Genomic DNA, 16,998 nt, shown 5'->3' with positions numbered 1-16,998 from the left:
AGAAAGATTTTCCCAGACAGGCAACATATAAAGGAGTTCATGACCACTTAACCAGTCCAGTACGGAATTTTAAGATGGACTCTTCTAGTGGGGGAAAAAAAGAGACCAAAAGCAACAAAGACGAGAAAGGCCCAGAGAACGTCACCAGAAACAGCAACTCTTCCGGTAACACAAATGCACAAAGTTCATATCTTTGAAAAATCTCTCTGAATTCTGATAGACTAAATGCTCCAATAAAAAGATATAGGGTATCAGAGGGGCTTAAAAAACAGGATCTGGGATGTCTGGGTGGCTCAGGGGTTGAGCCTCTGCCTTTGAATCAGGGTGTGATCCTGGAGACTTGGAACGAGTCCCATATTGGGCTCCTGGTGGGGAGCCTGTTTCTCTCTCTGCCTAATTTTCTGCCTCTCTCTCTCTCTCTCTCTCTCTCTCTCTCTCTCGCTATCTCTCACACTATCATAAATAAAATTATTATTAAAAAAACAACATCCATCTGTACGCTGACTACAAGATGCTCACCTTAGACCTATAGACACCAACAGATTGAAAGTCAGGGGATAGAAAATCATCTATGATGCTAATGGATATCAAAAGAAAGCTGGAGGACCCATACTTATATCAGACAAATGAGATTTGAAACCAAACCCTGGGGGACACCTGGTGGCTCAGTGGTTGAGCACCTGCCCTCGGCTCAGGGTGTGATTCTGGATCCCAGGATCAAGACCCACATCAGCCTCCCTTTGGGGAGCCTGCCTCTCACTCTATGTTCCTTCCTCTACTTCTCTGTGTAATTCTCATGAATAAATAAATAAATATTTTAAATTTCAAAAAAGAAAGAACAAATAATGTAAGAAGAGATGAAGAAGGGCATTATTTCATAATTAAAAAGACTCTCTATTATGATCAAACAACAAAATATTTATGCTGCCAACATGGGAGTACCTAAATATAGAAACCACTGTTGGTGGGAATGTGAACTGGTGTAGCCACTCTGGAAAACTCTGTGGAGGTTCCTCAATGAGATAAAAATAGAATTGCACAAGGACCCAGAAATTGCACTGTTGGGGATTTACCCCAAAATTCAGATACAATGAAACGCCGGGACACCTGCACCTCGATGTTTATATTAGGAATGTCCACAATAACCAAACTGTGGAAGGAGCCTCGGTGTCCATTGAAAATTGAGTGGATAAAGAAGATGTGGTTTATGTATACAATGGAATTTTACTCAGCCATTAGAAATGACAGATACCCACCATTTAATTCAACATGGATGGAACTGGAAGGTATTATGCTGAGTGAAGTAAGTCAATCGGAAAAGGACAAACAGTGTATGTTCTCATTCATTTGGGGAATATAAATAATAGTGAAAGGCAATATAAGGGAATGGAGAAGAATTGTGTAGGAAATATCAGAAAGGGAGACAGAACATAAAGACTCCTAACTCTGAGAAATGAACTAGGGGTGCTAGAAGGGGAGTAGGGCGGGAAGTGTGGGTGAATGGGTGATGGGCACTGAGGGGGACACTTGATGGGATGAGCACTGGGTGTTATTCGGTATGTTGGTCAATTCAACACCAATAAAAAATAAATTTATTTTAAAAAAATCCAACAACTTAATATTTATGCTGCCAACATGGGAGTACCTAAATATAAAAACAAATTAACAACAAACGTACAGGAACTCACTGATAATAATACAATGACGGGATTTTAACATCCACATATGGCAATGGACCGATCGTCTATGCAGAAAATCAACAGGGGAACAATAGCCTTGACACACTGGACCACAGGGACTCAACACATATAGTCTGAATATTTTTTCCTAAAGCAGAATACACATTCCTTTCAAGTGCACATGGGACATTCTCCAGAACAGATCATATCATGGCCCACAAATCAACCCTCAACAGGTACAAGAAGGTTGATATCATACGCTGTACATTTTTGGACCATGACGCTATGAAACTCAAAGCCAACAGTAAGAAAAAAAATTGGACAGACCAAAAATACTTGGAGATTATGAACATCCTACTAGAGAATGAATGGATCAACCAGGAAATTAAAGAGGAAATTTAAAACAAATGAAAATGTAAACATGTTTCTCCAAACCTCTGGGATGTAGCAAAGGCAGTCCTAAGTGGGAAGTACATAGCAATACAGGCCTACCTCAAGAAACAAGAAGTCTCCAATACACAACCTAACCCTATACCTAAAGGAGCTGGTAAAGGAATAGCAAACAAAGCCTAAAGCCTACAGAAGAAGGGAAAAAATAAAGATGAGAGCAGAAATAAACAATACAGAAACAGCAAAACAGTAGAATGGAATAACGAATCTAAGAGCTGGTTCTTCAAAATAATTAATAAAATGGATCAAACCATAGCCAGCCTTATCAATGAGAAAAGACCTAAATAAGTAAAATCACAAATGAGAGAAGAGAGATCTCAATCAACACCAGAAAAATTAGACAATTATAAGGGAATACTATGAAATTATACGCTAACAAACTTGGAGACCTGGAAGAAATGGACAAATCCCTAGAAATGTGCAAACGAGCAAAACTGAAATAGGAAGATATAGAAAATGTGAACAGACCCATAACTAGCAAAGGAATTGAATCAGCAAGGCACCTAGGTGCCTCAGTGGTTGAGCATCTTCTTTGGCTCAGGTCATGTTCCCAGGGTCCTAGGGGATCACATCACACATCAGGCTCCCTGCATGGAGCCTCATTTTCCCTCTACCTATACCTCTGCCTCTCTGTGTTTCTCATGAATAGATAAATAAAATCTTTAAAAAAGAAGAAAGATAAAAAGATGAGAAAGGACCCAAATAAAATCTCAAATGAGAAAAGAGAAATATCAACCAACACTACAGAAAAACAAACGATTATAAGAAACATTAAGAAAAATTATATGCCAGCAACCGAGTATCTGGAAGAAATAGATCAATTCCTGGAAATATATAACATAGCAAAAATGAAAAAGGAAGAAATAAGAAACTTGAACCGACATATAACCAGCAGAGAAATTGAATTAGCAATCTAGAATCTCCCAACAGGAGACGCTTAGATCAATAGAACAGAATGGAAAGCCAAAACAAGATACAAACCTGTAACTCTATGATCCATTAATGGACAACAAGGCAGGAAGGAATATCCAAAGGCACAAAGACAGTCTCTTCAACAAACCCTAACCCTGACCCCAGGATAAGAACAAATGGTGTTGGGAAAACCAGGCAGCCACATGCAGAAGAATCAAACTGGACCACTTTCTTACACCATATATATAAAAAATAAATTCAAAATGGATGAAAGACCTAAATGTGAGACCTGAATCCATACAAAGAAGAAAAGATAGGTAGCAACGTCGTTGACATTGGCCATTGGATCTTCTTTCTAGATATGTCTCTGAGGTGAGGGAAACAAAGCAAAAATACTATTGGGACTTCATCAAATTGAAAAGCTTCTGCAAAGTGAAGGAAACAAACAAAGCTAAAAGGCAACATACAGGAGGAGGGGCAAGATGGCGGAATTGTAGGGTCCCCAAATCACCTGTCCCCACCAAATTACCTAGATAACCTTCAAATCATCCTGAAAATCTACGAATTTGGCCTGAGATTTAAACAGAGCCCAGATCAAATGCTACAGTGAGAAAAGTTCATGATTCTATGAAGGTAGGAAGACGGGAAAAAGAAATAAAGAAACAAAAGGCATCCAAGTGTGAAGGGCCCTGAGAGGAGCCCAGCTAAGGCCGGGGCGAGTGTCCACAGGACAGAAGAGCTCTGTCCTGGGAGAAGGAGGAGCTGCACCAATCTTCCAGGGCGGAATGGCGCCTTCAAGGAGTCAGAGAAGAACCCCAGGAGGGCGGGGATGCCCTAGGGCTCCCTGGGACACTAACAGAGACCTGCACTCCCAGGAGAGTGCACCAAGTTCCCTAAGGGCTGCAGGGCACATGCATTGACAGGGAGTAGCACTGAGGGGCTCCGGTGGTAGCTCTGCGTGGAGGGGTTTGCGCGGCTCCGGGAGCACCTTGGCGGTGGCACCTACTGCAGAGGAAGAGGCGCCGTGTGGAGGGGGCTGCACGGCTCCAGGAGCAACTCGGAGGGGCTCAGGCGGTGGCTCTGCAGTGAGGCAGCTGTGCGGCTGGGAGCGAGAATCCAACAGCGCAGGCCCCGGAGCACAGGGCGCCAGGACACAGCCCAGGATTTGGCCTCCGCTGGGACAGGCAGAGGCACGGAGGGCCCAGGATAGCAAGGATGCTCCTGCTCAGAGACCAGATCAGCGGCCCTGCCAACGAGCCTCCAGGCCCTGCAGATGGACTGCTCCTGAGTTACTGCGGGGGCTGAATGCAGGTTTCCAGAGCTGGCCGCTGCCACTGGGGTTGTTCCTCCTGGGGCCTCATGGGGTAAACTAACGGCACTGAGCCCTGCACCAGGCAGGGGACAGAGCAGCTACCCTAAGTGCTAACACCTGAAAATCAGCACAACAGGCCCCTCCCCCAGAAGACCAGCTAGACGGACAAGTCCAAGGGAGGTCAAGGGACTTAAAGTATACAGAATCAGAAGATACTCCCCCATATTTTTTTTTTTATTTCTGATTGCTTCCCCCACCCTCTTTCCCCACTTTCTTTCTTTTCTTTCTCTTTTTATTCTCTTTTTTCCTTCTTTCTTCCTTTATTCTTTTTCGTTTTTCTCTTTTCCTTCCTTCTTTCTCTCCTCTCTTTTTGTCCTTTTCTCAATTCAATTTGTTTTTGGCCAATCTGCACTCAGTAAAATGACTAGAAGGAAAACCTCACCTCAAAAGAAAGAATCAGAAACAGTCCTCTCTCCTACAGAGTTACAAAATCTGGATTACAATTCAATGTCAGAAAGCCAATTCAGAAGCACTATTATACAGCTACTGGTGGCTCTAGAAAAAAGCATAAAGGACTCAACAGACTTCATGACTGCAGAATTTACATCCAATCAGGCCGAAATTAAAAATCAATTGAATGAGATGCAATCCAAACTAGAAGTCCTAACTATGAGGGATAACGAGGTGGAAGAACGAGTGAGTGACACAGAAGACAAGTTGATGGCAAAGAGAGAAACTGAGGAAAAAAGAGACAGACAATTAAAAGACAAGGAAGACAGATTAAGGGAAATAAACGACAGCCTGAGGAAGAAAAACCTACGTGTAATTGGGGTTCCCGAGGGTGCCAAAATGGACAGAGGGCCAGAATATGTATTTGAACAAATCCTATCTGAAAACATTCCTAATCTGGGAAGGGAAACAAGCATTCACATCCAGGAAATAGAGAGATCCCCCCCTAAAATCAATAAAAACCGTTCAACACCTTGACATTTAATAGTGAAGCTTGCAAATTCAAAAGATAAAGAGAAGATCCTTAAAGCAGCAAGAGAGAAGAAAATCCTGACCTTTATGGGGAGGAGCATTAGGGTAACAGCAGACCTCTCCACAGTGACCTGGCAGCCCAGAAAGGGCTGGCAGGATATATTCAGGGTCCTCCATGAGAAGAACATGCAACCAAGAATACTTTATCCAGCAAGGTTCTCATTCAAAATGGAAGGAGAGATAAAGAGCTTCCAAGACAGGCTGGAACTGAAAGAATATGTGACCTCCAAACCAGCTCTGCAAGAAATTTTAAGGGGGACTCTTAAAATTCCCCTTTAAGAAGAAGTTCAGTGGAACAATCCACAAAACAAGAGCTGAAAAGATATCATGATGACACTAAACTCATATCTGTTGATAGTAACTCTGAACGTGAACAGGTTTAATGAACCCATCAAAAGGCGCAGGGTTTCAGACTGGATAAAAAAGCAGGACCCATCTATTTGCTGTCTACAAGAGACTCATATTAGACAGAAGGACACCTACAACCTGAAAATAAAAGGTTGGAGAACCATTTACCATTCGAATGGTCCTCAAAAGAGAGCAGGGGTAGCCATCCTTATATCAGATAAACTAAAATTTACCCAGAAGACTGTAGAGAGAGAAGAAGAGGGACATTAAATCATACTTAAGGGATCTATCCAACAAGAAGACTTAACAATCCTCAATATATGCTCAGAATGTGGGAGCTGCCAAATATTTAAACCAATTAATAACCAAAGTGAAGAAATACGTAGATAATAATACACTTATACTTGGTGACTTCAATCTAGCTCTTTCTACCCTCGATAGGTCTCTAAGGACAACATTTCCAAAGAAAGAAGAGCTTTAAATGATACACTGGAGCAGATGGATTTCATAGAAATCTTCAGAACTTTACATCCAGACTCAACTGAATACACATTCTTCTCAAGTGCACATGGAACTTTCTCCAGAATAGACCACATACTGGGTCACAAATAGGGTCTGAACCAATACCAAGGGATTCGGATCGTCCCCTGCATATTCTCAGACCATAATGCATTGAAATTAGAACTAAATCACAACAAGAAGTTTGGAAGGACCTCAAACACGTGGAAGTGAAGGATCATCCTGCTAAAAGACGAAAGGGTCAACCAGGAAATAAAGGAAGAATTTAAAAGGTAAATGGAAACTAATGAGAATGAACATACAACCGTTCAAAATCGTTGGGATGCAACAAAAGCAGTCCTAAGGGGGAAATACATCACAATACAAGAATCCATTCAGAAACAGGAAACTACTCAAATACAAAAGCTAACCTTACACATAAAGGGGCTAGAGGAAGAAAAAGCAGATAGATCCTACACCCAACAGAAGAATAGAGTTAATTAAACCTCTAGCAGAACTCAAGGAAATCGAGACCAGAAGAACTGTGGAACAGATCAACGGAACGAGTAGTTGATTCTTTGAACAAATTAATAAGATAGATAAACCATTAGCCAACCTTATTAAAAAGAAGAGAGAGAAGACTCAAATTAATAAAATCATGAATGAGAAAGGAGAGGTCACTACCAACACCAAGGAAGTACAAACGATTTTAAAAACATATTATGAACAGCCATACACCGTTAAATTAGGCAAACTAGAAGAAATGGACGCATTCCTGGAAAGCCCCAAACAACAAAAACTGGAACAGGAAGAAATAGAAAACCTAAACAGGACAATAACCAGGGAGGAAATTGAAGCAGTCATCCAAAACGTCCCAAGACACAAAAGTCCAGGGCCAGATGGCTTCCCAGGGGAATTCTATCAAACGTTTAAAGAAGAAACCATATCTATCCTACTAAAGCTGTTTGGAAAGGTAGAAAGGATGGAGTCCTTCCAAATTCGTTCTATGAAGCCAGCATCACCTTAATTCCAAAACCAGACAAAGACCCCACCAAAAAGGAGAATTATAGACCAATAGCCCTGATGAACATGGATGCAAAAATTCTCAACAAGATACTAGCCAATAGGATCCAACAGTACATTAAGAAAATTATTCACCATGACCAAGTAGGACTTATCCCCGGGACACAAGGCTGGTTCAACACTCGCAAAACAATCAATGTGATTCATCACGTCAGCAAGAGAAAAACCAAGAACCATATGATCCTCTCATTAGATACAGAGAAAGCATTTGACAAAATAGAGCATCCATTCCTGGTCAAAACACTTCAGAGCATAGGGATAGAGGGAACATTCCTCGACATCTTAAAAGCCATCTATGAAAAGCCCACTACAAATATCATCCTCAATGGGGCAGCACTGGGAGCCTTTCCCCTAAGATCAGGAACAATACACGGATGTCAACTCTCACCATGGCTATTCAACATAATACTGGAAGTCCTGCCTCAGCAATCAGACAACAAATAGAAATAAAGGCATTCAAATTGGCAAAGAAGAAGTCAAACTCTCCGTCTTCGCCAATGACATGATACTCTACCAAGAAAACCCAAAAGCCTCCACCCCAAGGTTGCTAGAACTCATACAGCAATTTGGTAGCATTCCAGGATACAAAATCAATGCCCGGAAATCAATGGCATTTCTATACACTACCAATGAGACTGAAGAAAGAGAAATTAAGGAGTCAATCTCATTTACAATTGTACCCAAAAGCATAAGATACCTAGGAATAAACCTAACCAAGGAGTTAAAGGATCCATACCCTAAAAACTATAGAACACTTCTGAAAGAAATTGAGGAAGACACAAAGAGATGGAAAAATATTCCATGCTCATGGATCGTCAGAATTAACATTGTGAAAATGTCAATTTTACCAAGGCAATGTTCACCTTTAATGCAAACCCTATCAAAATACCATGGACTTTCTTCAGAGAGTTAGAACTAATTATTTTAAGATTTGTGTGGAATCATGATCCCTGGGTGGTGCAGCCATTTGGCGCCTGCTTTTGGCCCAGGGCACGATCATGGAGATCTGGGATCGAATCCCATGTCAGGTTCCCAGTGCATGGAGCCTGCTTCTCCCTCTGTGTCTCTGCCTCTCTCTCTCTGTGAGTGTGACTATGATAATAAAAAAAGACTTGTGGAATCAGAAAAGACCCTGAATAGCGAGGCAATTTTTAAAAAAGACAGCCATATATGGGGGCTTCACAATGCCAGATTTCAGGGTGTACGACAAAGCTGTGGTCATCAAGACAGTGTGGTACTGGCACAAAAACAGACAAATGGATCAATGGAACAGAAGAGAGAACCCAGAAGTGGACCCTGAACTTCATGCTCAACTAATATTCAATAAAGTTGGAAAGACTATCGATTGGAAGAAAGACAGTCTCTTCAATAAATGGTGCTGGGAAAATGGACATACACATGCAGAAGAATGAAACTAGACAACTCTCTTTCAGCATACACAAAGATAATCTCAAAATGGATGTAAGATCTAAATGTGAGACAAGAGTCTATCAAAAACCTAGAGGAGAACACAGGCAACATGTTTTTTGAACTTGGCCACAGTAACTTCTTGGAGATACATCCACAAAGGCAAAATAAACAAAAGCAAAAATGAACTATTGTGATTTCATCAAGATAAGAAGCTTTTGCATAGCAAGGGATATAGTCAACAAAACTAAAAGACAACCTACAGAATGGGAGAAGATATTTCCAAATGACGTATCAGATAAAGGGCTAGTTTCAAAGAACTATACAGAACTTCTTAAAATCAACAACAAAGAGACAAAGAATCCAATCATGAAATGGGCAAAAGACATGAACAGAAATCTCACAGAGGAAGACATTGCCATGGCCAACATGAACATGAAAAAGTGCTCTGCATCACTTGCCATCAGGGAAATACAAATCAAAACCACAATGAGAACCACCTCACACCACTGAATGGGGATAATTAACAAGGCAAGAAAAACCAAATGTTGGAGAGGATGCGGAGAAAAGGGAAGACTCTTACACTTTTGGTGGGAATGTGAACTGGTGCAACCACTCTGGAAAACTGTGTGGAGGTTCCTCAAAGAGTTAAAAATAGACCTGCCCTACGACCCAGCAATTGCACAGTTGGGGATTTACCTCAAAGATTCAGATGCAATGAAACGCAGGGACACTTGCACCCCGATGTTTATAGCAGCAATGTCCACAATAGCCAAAATGTGGAAGGAGGCTTGGAGTCCTTTGAAAGATGAATGGATAAGGAACATGTGGTTTATGTATACAATGGAGTATTACTGAGCCATTAGAAACGACAAATACCCACCATTTGCTTCAACAGTGGATGGAACTGGAGGGTATTACGCTGAGAGAAGTAAGTCAATTGGAGAAGGACAAACAAATGTTCTCATTCAATTGGTTAATATAAATAATAGTGAAAGGGAATATAAGGGAATGGAGAAGAAATGTGTGGGAAATATCAGAAAGGGAGACAGAACATAAAGACTCCTAACTCTGAGAAAGAAACAAGGGATGCTGGAAGGGGAGGAGGGCAGGGGGTGCGGGTGAATGGGTGACGGGCACTGAGGGGGGCACTTGCCTAGATGAGCATGGGTGTTACTCTGCTTGTTGGTAAGTTGAACACCAATAAAAAATAATTTAAAAAAAGTCCAAACAACTAAATATTTATGCTGCCAACATGGGAGTACCGAAATATAGTAACCAGTTAACAACAAACGTAAAGGAACTCACTGATAATAATACAATGACAGGGGATTTTAACACCCACATATGGCAATGGACCGATCATCTATGCAGAAAATCAACAGGGGAACAATAGCCTCGACACACTGGACCACAGGGACTCAACAGATATAGTCTGAACATTTACTCCTAAAGCAGAATACACATTCCTTTCAAGTGCACATGGGACATTCTCCAGAACAGATCATATCATGGGCCACAAATCAGCCCTCAACAGGTACAACAGGTACAAGAAGGTTGATATCACACCATGTACCTTTTCGGACCACGATGCTATGAAACTCGAAGTCGACAGTAAGAAAAAATTTGGACAGACCAAAACTACGTGGAGATTATGAACATCCTACTAGAGAATGAATGGATCAACCAGGAAATTAAAGAGGAAATTTAAAACAAATGAAAATGAAAACATGTTTCTCCAAACCTCTGGGATGTGGCAAAGACAGTCCTAAGAGGGAAGTACATAGCAATACAGGCCTACCTCAAGAAACAAGAAGTCTCCAATACACAACCTAACCCTACACCTAAAGGAGCTGGTAAAGGAATAGGAAACAAAGCCTAAAGCCTACAGAAGAAGGGAAAAAATAAAGATGAGAGCAGAAATAAACAATACAGAAACAACAAAACAGCAGAATGGAATAGCGAAACTAAGAGCTGGTTCTTCAAAATAATTAATAAAATGGATCAAGCCCTAGCCAGCCTTATCAACAGGAAAAGAGAAAACCTAAAAAATAAAATCACAAATGAGAGAAGAGAGATCACAATCAACACCAGAAAAATAAGACAATTATAAGGGAATACTATGCAAGATTATACGCTAACAAACTGGGAGAACTGGAAGAAATGGACAAATCCCTAGAAATGTGCAAACGAGCAAAACTGAAATAGGAAGAAATAGAAAATATAAACAGACCCATAACTAGCAAAGGAATTGAATCAGCAAGGCACCTGTGTGCCTCAGTGGTTCAGCATCTGCTTTGGCTCAGGTCATGATCCCGGGGTCCTGGGGAATTAAGTCACACATCAGGCTCCCCGCATGGAGCCTCATTTTCCCTCTGCCTATACCTCTGCCTCTCTGTGTCTCTCATGAATACATAAATAAAGGTGCAGCCACTGTGGAAAACAGTCTGGAGGGTCCTCGAGAAGTTAAAAATAGGGGATCCCTGGGTGGCACAGCCGTTTGGCACCTCCCTTTGGCCCAGGGCGTGATCCTGGAGACCCGGGATCGAATCCCACTTTGGGCTCCCGGTGCATGTAGCCTGCTTCTCCCTCTGCCTGTGTCTCTGCCTCTCTCTCTGTGACTATCATAAAAAAAACTTAAAAAAAAACGAAGTTAAAAATAGAGCTACCCTACGATACCAAAATTGCACAGCTAGGTATTTACCCTGAGGATACAAATGTAGTTTAGTAGATTTGAAGAGGAACACACACCTAGTGTTGGTAGGAGTGTTATCAACAACAGCGAAACTGTGTATACAGCCCAGATGTCCATCGACAGATGAATGGGCAGAGACGATGTGGTAAATAAACACACTGCAACATCACTCGGTCATCAGAAGGGATGAAATGAAGCCATTTACAATGACGTGGGAGAAGTGGAAGGGACTTATGCTAAATGAACTCAGTCAGTCAGAGAAAGACAGATACCAAATACCATACAATTGCATTCACATGTGAATTTTAAGAAACCAAACAAATGGCAAAGGGGCCAAGGGAGGGATGAGAGATGCAAACCAAGAAACACATTTTAACCACAGTGAATAAACTAATAAATACCAGAGGAAGGAGCGAGGGATGGGGAATCAGGGGATGGGGATAGTGGAGGTCACCTCTGACCAGCACCAGGCATTGGATTCAAGGGTTGAATCACTATGTGTAAACCTGAAACTACATCATACTGTGTTTATAAAGAGGAATTCAAATAAATCTTTAAAATAATAATTGGTAGTATAGAGGAAACATGTGCGCACAAGAGATAAAGTCAGAAAGGCAGCTGAAAATCCAAACAAAGAGTCTTTAGAGCCACAAATCCCCTCCTTAGCTCAGCTCAGGAGAATCCTGCCATGCCTATTCTCACCCCAGCAGAAGCCTGGATTTTGATTCTCTGGGGAGACCACTGACTTGGTGGAGTCAGGCTATCTTTGAACCCAAAACCTAAATATAGTGCATAAAACTAAACTGCCCAAGATGCTAGGAGTCCCAGTGCAGGCACATGCCAAGACACAAACTCTAACCATACACAGACATAAGCCTAACCCTCCACTTAAGTCTAATGTTAACATAACCCTTCAACAAGAACTATCACTAATCAAAAACCAAACACAAACTCCAAGACCTGAAACACATTCACTGAACCTTCCTGCCAAACCTCACGCTAACTCCTAAACTTATTCTAAACCCTTAACCCTGACCCTTACCTTAAATCTAACCCTAACCCTAACCTCTAACCCTAACCTTATCTTAATGTACTCAAATCCTATTCCTAACCTTAACCTGTACCCTAACCCTAACCCTCTAATACTAATCCTATCTCATATCCCAAAGTGTACCCTAACCCTACCCTAAAAGAAATCCCTAACCCACTGCCTAACCCTCTCTTACCCTTTTCCAAAACCGTGCCCTGACCCTGACCTGACCCTAACCATAACCCCTAATCAAACACTAACCCTAACCCTAGCCCTAACCCCTATCCTAAAACTAACCCTCGCCCTAACCCTAAACCTAGCCCTAACTTTAACTCTAAACCCTAACCTAACCCCTAACCCTAACTCACACCCTAACCCCTAACCCCAACTGCAAACCTAGCTTAAACCTAACTCTAACCATAACCCAAACCACAACTCCTAACCTCCTGCCCTAATCCCTAAAGTCTAAACCCTAACCCTAACTCTAACTCCTGTCCCTAATCCAAACCCCGATCCTAACTCCTAACAACTGAACCTTACCCTTATCCCTCACCCTAACCTCTAATCCGTAACCATAAGCATAATCACTAACCCCTAACATCTAACCTAAGACTAACCACCAACTGCCTCCCCTCCCCTGACCTTACCATTCATTCTACCCATTCACTTACCCTATGGTTCTGAGGAGTCCCTTCTGACATGGACGTGGCCCCCAACGGCGCCTCCAGAGTCCTCCAGGGGGTCCTGAGGAAGCCAGGCTCCTGTGAGTGGGGACGTGGCCCCACGTGTTCCTGAGTCATAGTCAGCGGGTCCTGAGGACCCGGGTCTCCTGTCAACCTGGATTATGCCTCACATACTCTGGAAGCCTCACAGCAGGTTCTCAGGATGCCGGAGGCTCCTGTCAGCCTGGACATGGACCCACGTCCCCCAGAAAACTCACAGTGGGTCCTGAGGAGGCTGTGGGTTCCTGTCAGCCTAGACGCAGCCCCATGTGTCCCGAAGCCAAAGTGCAGGTCCTGAGGAGGACATGGCCCCACATTTTCCTCTGCCTCACCATAAGACTTGAGGAGGCTGGGAGCTCCTGTCAGCACGGACGTGGCCCCAAATCATCCCAATCCTTCACAGTGCGTCCTGAGGAGGCTGGAGACTCCTGTCAGTGTGGATTCAGCATCCACATCTTCCTTAGGCCTCACCACAGGCTCTGACAAGGCTGGGGTCTTCTGTCTGCATGGACGCATCCCCATATTTCCCGAAGACTACACCGGGTGTCCTGAGGACATCAGCGTCCATTGTGTGGACGTGGCCCCACGTCCTCCCAAAGCGACACCGCAGGTTCTGAGGTGGCTGGGGCTCCTGCCACTGTGGATGCTGCCCCCAGCTTCCAGAAGCCTCAACTTATGTCCTGAGGAGCCAGTTAGCTCCTGCCAGAGTGGATGCAGCACCACATCTTTCAGAAGCCTCCAGCTATGTCCTCAGGTGGCCCAGGGGCTCCTGTCAGCGTGGATGCAGGCCCACATCTTACTGAAGCCTCCCCGCAGGTCCTGAGGCAGCCCAGGGGCTCCTGTCAGGGTGGGTGCGGGCCCACAATTTCCTGAAGCCTCCCTGCAGGGCCTGAAGTGGCCCAGGGTCTCCTGTCAGGGTGGATGTTGGCCCACATCTTCCTGAAGCCTCACCGTGTGTCCTGAAGAGACCGAGGCTCCTGTCATTGTGAACGCTGCCCAATATCCCCCTGAAGACTCTGCGTAGTTTCTGAGGAGGCTGTGGCTCATCCACGTGGACGTGTCCTCATGTCTTCCTCAGGCCTCCCCAGCACAGGCTGGCTCCTGTTAGTGCAGGCAAAGGAGGCCTACTGTGCATGCGTGCCCCCTGGGCGGTGCCTGGGCTCGGGCACCCACTGCGGGATGCTCAGTCGCTACAGGAGGCTGTGCAGGAGGCAGCGTGCCCGTCTCCGGGCCCACCTCTGCCTCCTTCCAGGCTCTAGCTGTGGCCTGTTATCTTCGGAAACATCTGCCTGAAAAGGAGCCCAACACCCGGCTTCCCCAAAAATACTTAAGGAGAAAGAATTGGAGCCCAAAGGACGCGAAATGAAATGTGGACCAGACTTTTACCACGTCCTGTAAAACTCACTCAACCCTCTTCCACTGTGGGCGGGACCGTGGGCTGCTGCAGGCGCCCTGGAAACAGTGTGGAGGCTCCTCAGGAAGTTGCAAATAGAGCCGCCCTGCGACCAGCAGGTGTACGGCCTGGAGCTCACTCCGAAGATACAGATGCAGTGAGACGTGGGACAACTGCACCCCAATGTCCACAGCAGCGGGGTCCACATTGCCACACTGTGGGAGGAGCCTCGGTGCCCTGTGGCAGATGAGGGATAAAGAGGATGGGAGATAGATGATGGTCATAGAGAGAGGAATGGTACTCAGCTATCAAAGAGAAGGAAATCTTGCCATTTGCAATGTCATGCATAGAACTAGAGGGATCATCCTAAGTGAAATAGGTCATTCGGAAAACAGAATGACCCTGTGGTGTCATTCATAGGTGGAATTAAAGAAGCAAAGCAGAACATCTGTGAAGGGAAGGAAAAACAAATAAGATGAACACAGATGCAGGAAATACAGACTCTTAATTATAGGAAACAAACTGAGTGTTGCTGCAGGGGAGGGGACTGGGGGAGGGGATAACAGGGGACCAGCATGAAGGAGGGCATGTGATGTCACGACCACTGCGGTTATCTCCAACTGGTGAATCCCTGAATTCTTCCTCTGAAAGTATAATACACTATACGTTAATTAATTTGGTTTAAATTAAATTAATTTAAAAAATCAGTTGTATCAGAGCACGTTTCCTTCTGGACTCTCTGTTCTGCTCCTTCAGCTTATGCTGGGACCAACCCTCGTGGGTCTGGTTTGTTTAAGTAGGCGTCAGGCCTCATCCATGGACCAGCCCAGGGTTAGAACTCACGACCCCGTGATCAGGACCGGAGGTGAGGTCAGGAGCCGGATACTTAACTTACAGAGCCAGGTGGGATCCCGAGGACAACACTGCTTTATCCTGTGTCTCTGTGACATCGTTTGAAATAGGAAAGTGCTGCGTCCCGCTCTGTCCTGCTTCTCCAATACTGATTTGCTGTCCGGGGTCATTTGTGGGGGCGGATGGATGTCACAGGTTTTTTTTTTTCCTATTTATAGGATCTGCCACCATGATTTGACAGGAATGACATTGAAATTGAGGGTGGCTTCAGGAACTGCGGACATTTTCACAAGATGAGGCTCCCAACCCACGAGCCCAGGACGGCCTCCCAGAGCCTGGTATGGCTCAGTGCACAAGTCTTGTGCTCCTTTGGTTCAGTCTCATTATTTATTCTCTGTGATGCTCCTGAGAAGGGAGTCATGTCCGTCATTTCCTTCCTGAGTGCTCATTGTCAGGACACAGCAAGCCCAACAGTAGAATAAAAACTGAGCCCAGGCCAAGGGCAGGAAGGCCCTATTAGAACAGATCTCAATGCCCTTGAAGGCCCCATATCAAAATGTAAACAGAACTTTAGTAATTGATCCACCCTTCGGGAGTTCCCCGAGACCAGCTCTTAAAACTAAGCTAAAACCCACCTGGGGGTCCAAGTCCCTGCTCCACTGTGTCGGGTATACTTGGACACAAGCTCGAGCTTGTAAATAAACCCTCGTGTGTTTGCATCAGTGTCGGCTTCTCGATGGTTTCTCGGATTCGCAATCTTGGGCTCAACAGTCTGAGATAAAAAAAAAAAAAAAAGAAGCTCGGACACAAGTCGAGTGAATGCAGGGTTCTGAGAGAAGAGGCGGAGACCCGGGGGCTTGGGGGCTCTTCTGTGGAGGCCCCAGCAGACTGGGGGGCGGGATGCTCAGCCCCAGAGCCAGAGGACCCAGCGTCCCCACCCGCATCCCGCCCATCAGGGCCGGGTCTCAGGGAGCAGCACAGCGCTGCCCGCTGGAGCCCAGAGACGCTGATGCCCACCACGCCTCTGCCCCCGCAGGTGCAACTCCCAGGGAGATGTGCACCTGACAATCAACACCACGGCCCATCTGCACACCCACACAGACCATTCGCTGCCACCAAGTTGTCGGACCACAGAGGCTGCAGAGCTTCAGCTCTGCCTGGAAAGTAGGGTCTAGATTCCTTTGTACTTTGTGCTCTATTTTCAATCATTTTCTTTGACTTTTTTTATTAATTGCCTTATTTTAATTTTTATGTATGTACCTTAGATATTTCTAATTTTTACTTTCATGGTACTTCATTGTGTTTTTTTTTAATTTTTTTCAATTTATTTATGATAGTCACAAACAGAGAGAAAAGAGAGAGAGAGAGAGAGAGGCAGAGACACAGGCAGAGGGAGAAGCAGGCTCCATGCACTGGGAGCCCGACGTGGAATTCGATCCAGAGTCTACAGGATCATGCCCTGGGCCAAAGGCAGGCGCTAAACCGCTGCGCCACCCACGGACCACCTTAATTGTTTCTATTTTGGGATTTAGAATCTTTTAACAAGCAGGCCAAAATAATCTATTGGTTTTTTTGT

The 16,998-nt window shown here is 44.3% G+C and overlaps 1 long non-coding RNA gene across 5 annotated transcripts in view; it reads right to left on the bottom strand.

Annotated features, from left to right (window-relative positions):
• Nucleotides 1–16,998, bottom strand: part of LOC125754382 (uncharacterized) — a 38,289-nt gene that overhangs the window by 3,961 nt on the left and 17,330 nt on the right. For 2 of the 5 annotated variants that reach the window (XR_007408392.1, XR_007408395.1), the window contains exons 2-3: nt 16,058–16,194; nt 13,127–14,807 (exon numbers count right to left, since the gene is read on the bottom strand). This is a non-coding gene — a long non-coding RNA (uncharacterized LOC125754382). Of the gene's footprint in view, nt 1–13,126; nt 15,215–16,057; nt 16,195–16,998 lie in introns of all 5 variants that reach the window. The other 3 variants (XR_007408393.1, XR_007408396.1, XR_007408394.1) reach the window with 3 other exon arrangements.

The sequence above is a fragment of the Canis lupus genome, chromosome 35 (assembly GCF_003254725.2).
Source record: "Canis lupus dingo isolate Sandy chromosome 35, ASM325472v2, whole genome shotgun sequence".
NCBI classification, from domain to species: domain Eukaryota; kingdom Metazoa; phylum Chordata; class Mammalia; order Carnivora; family Canidae; genus Canis; species Canis lupus.
Note: the sequence above shows the minus strand (reverse complement) of the source record. Positions and strands in the feature narration are given on the sequence as shown.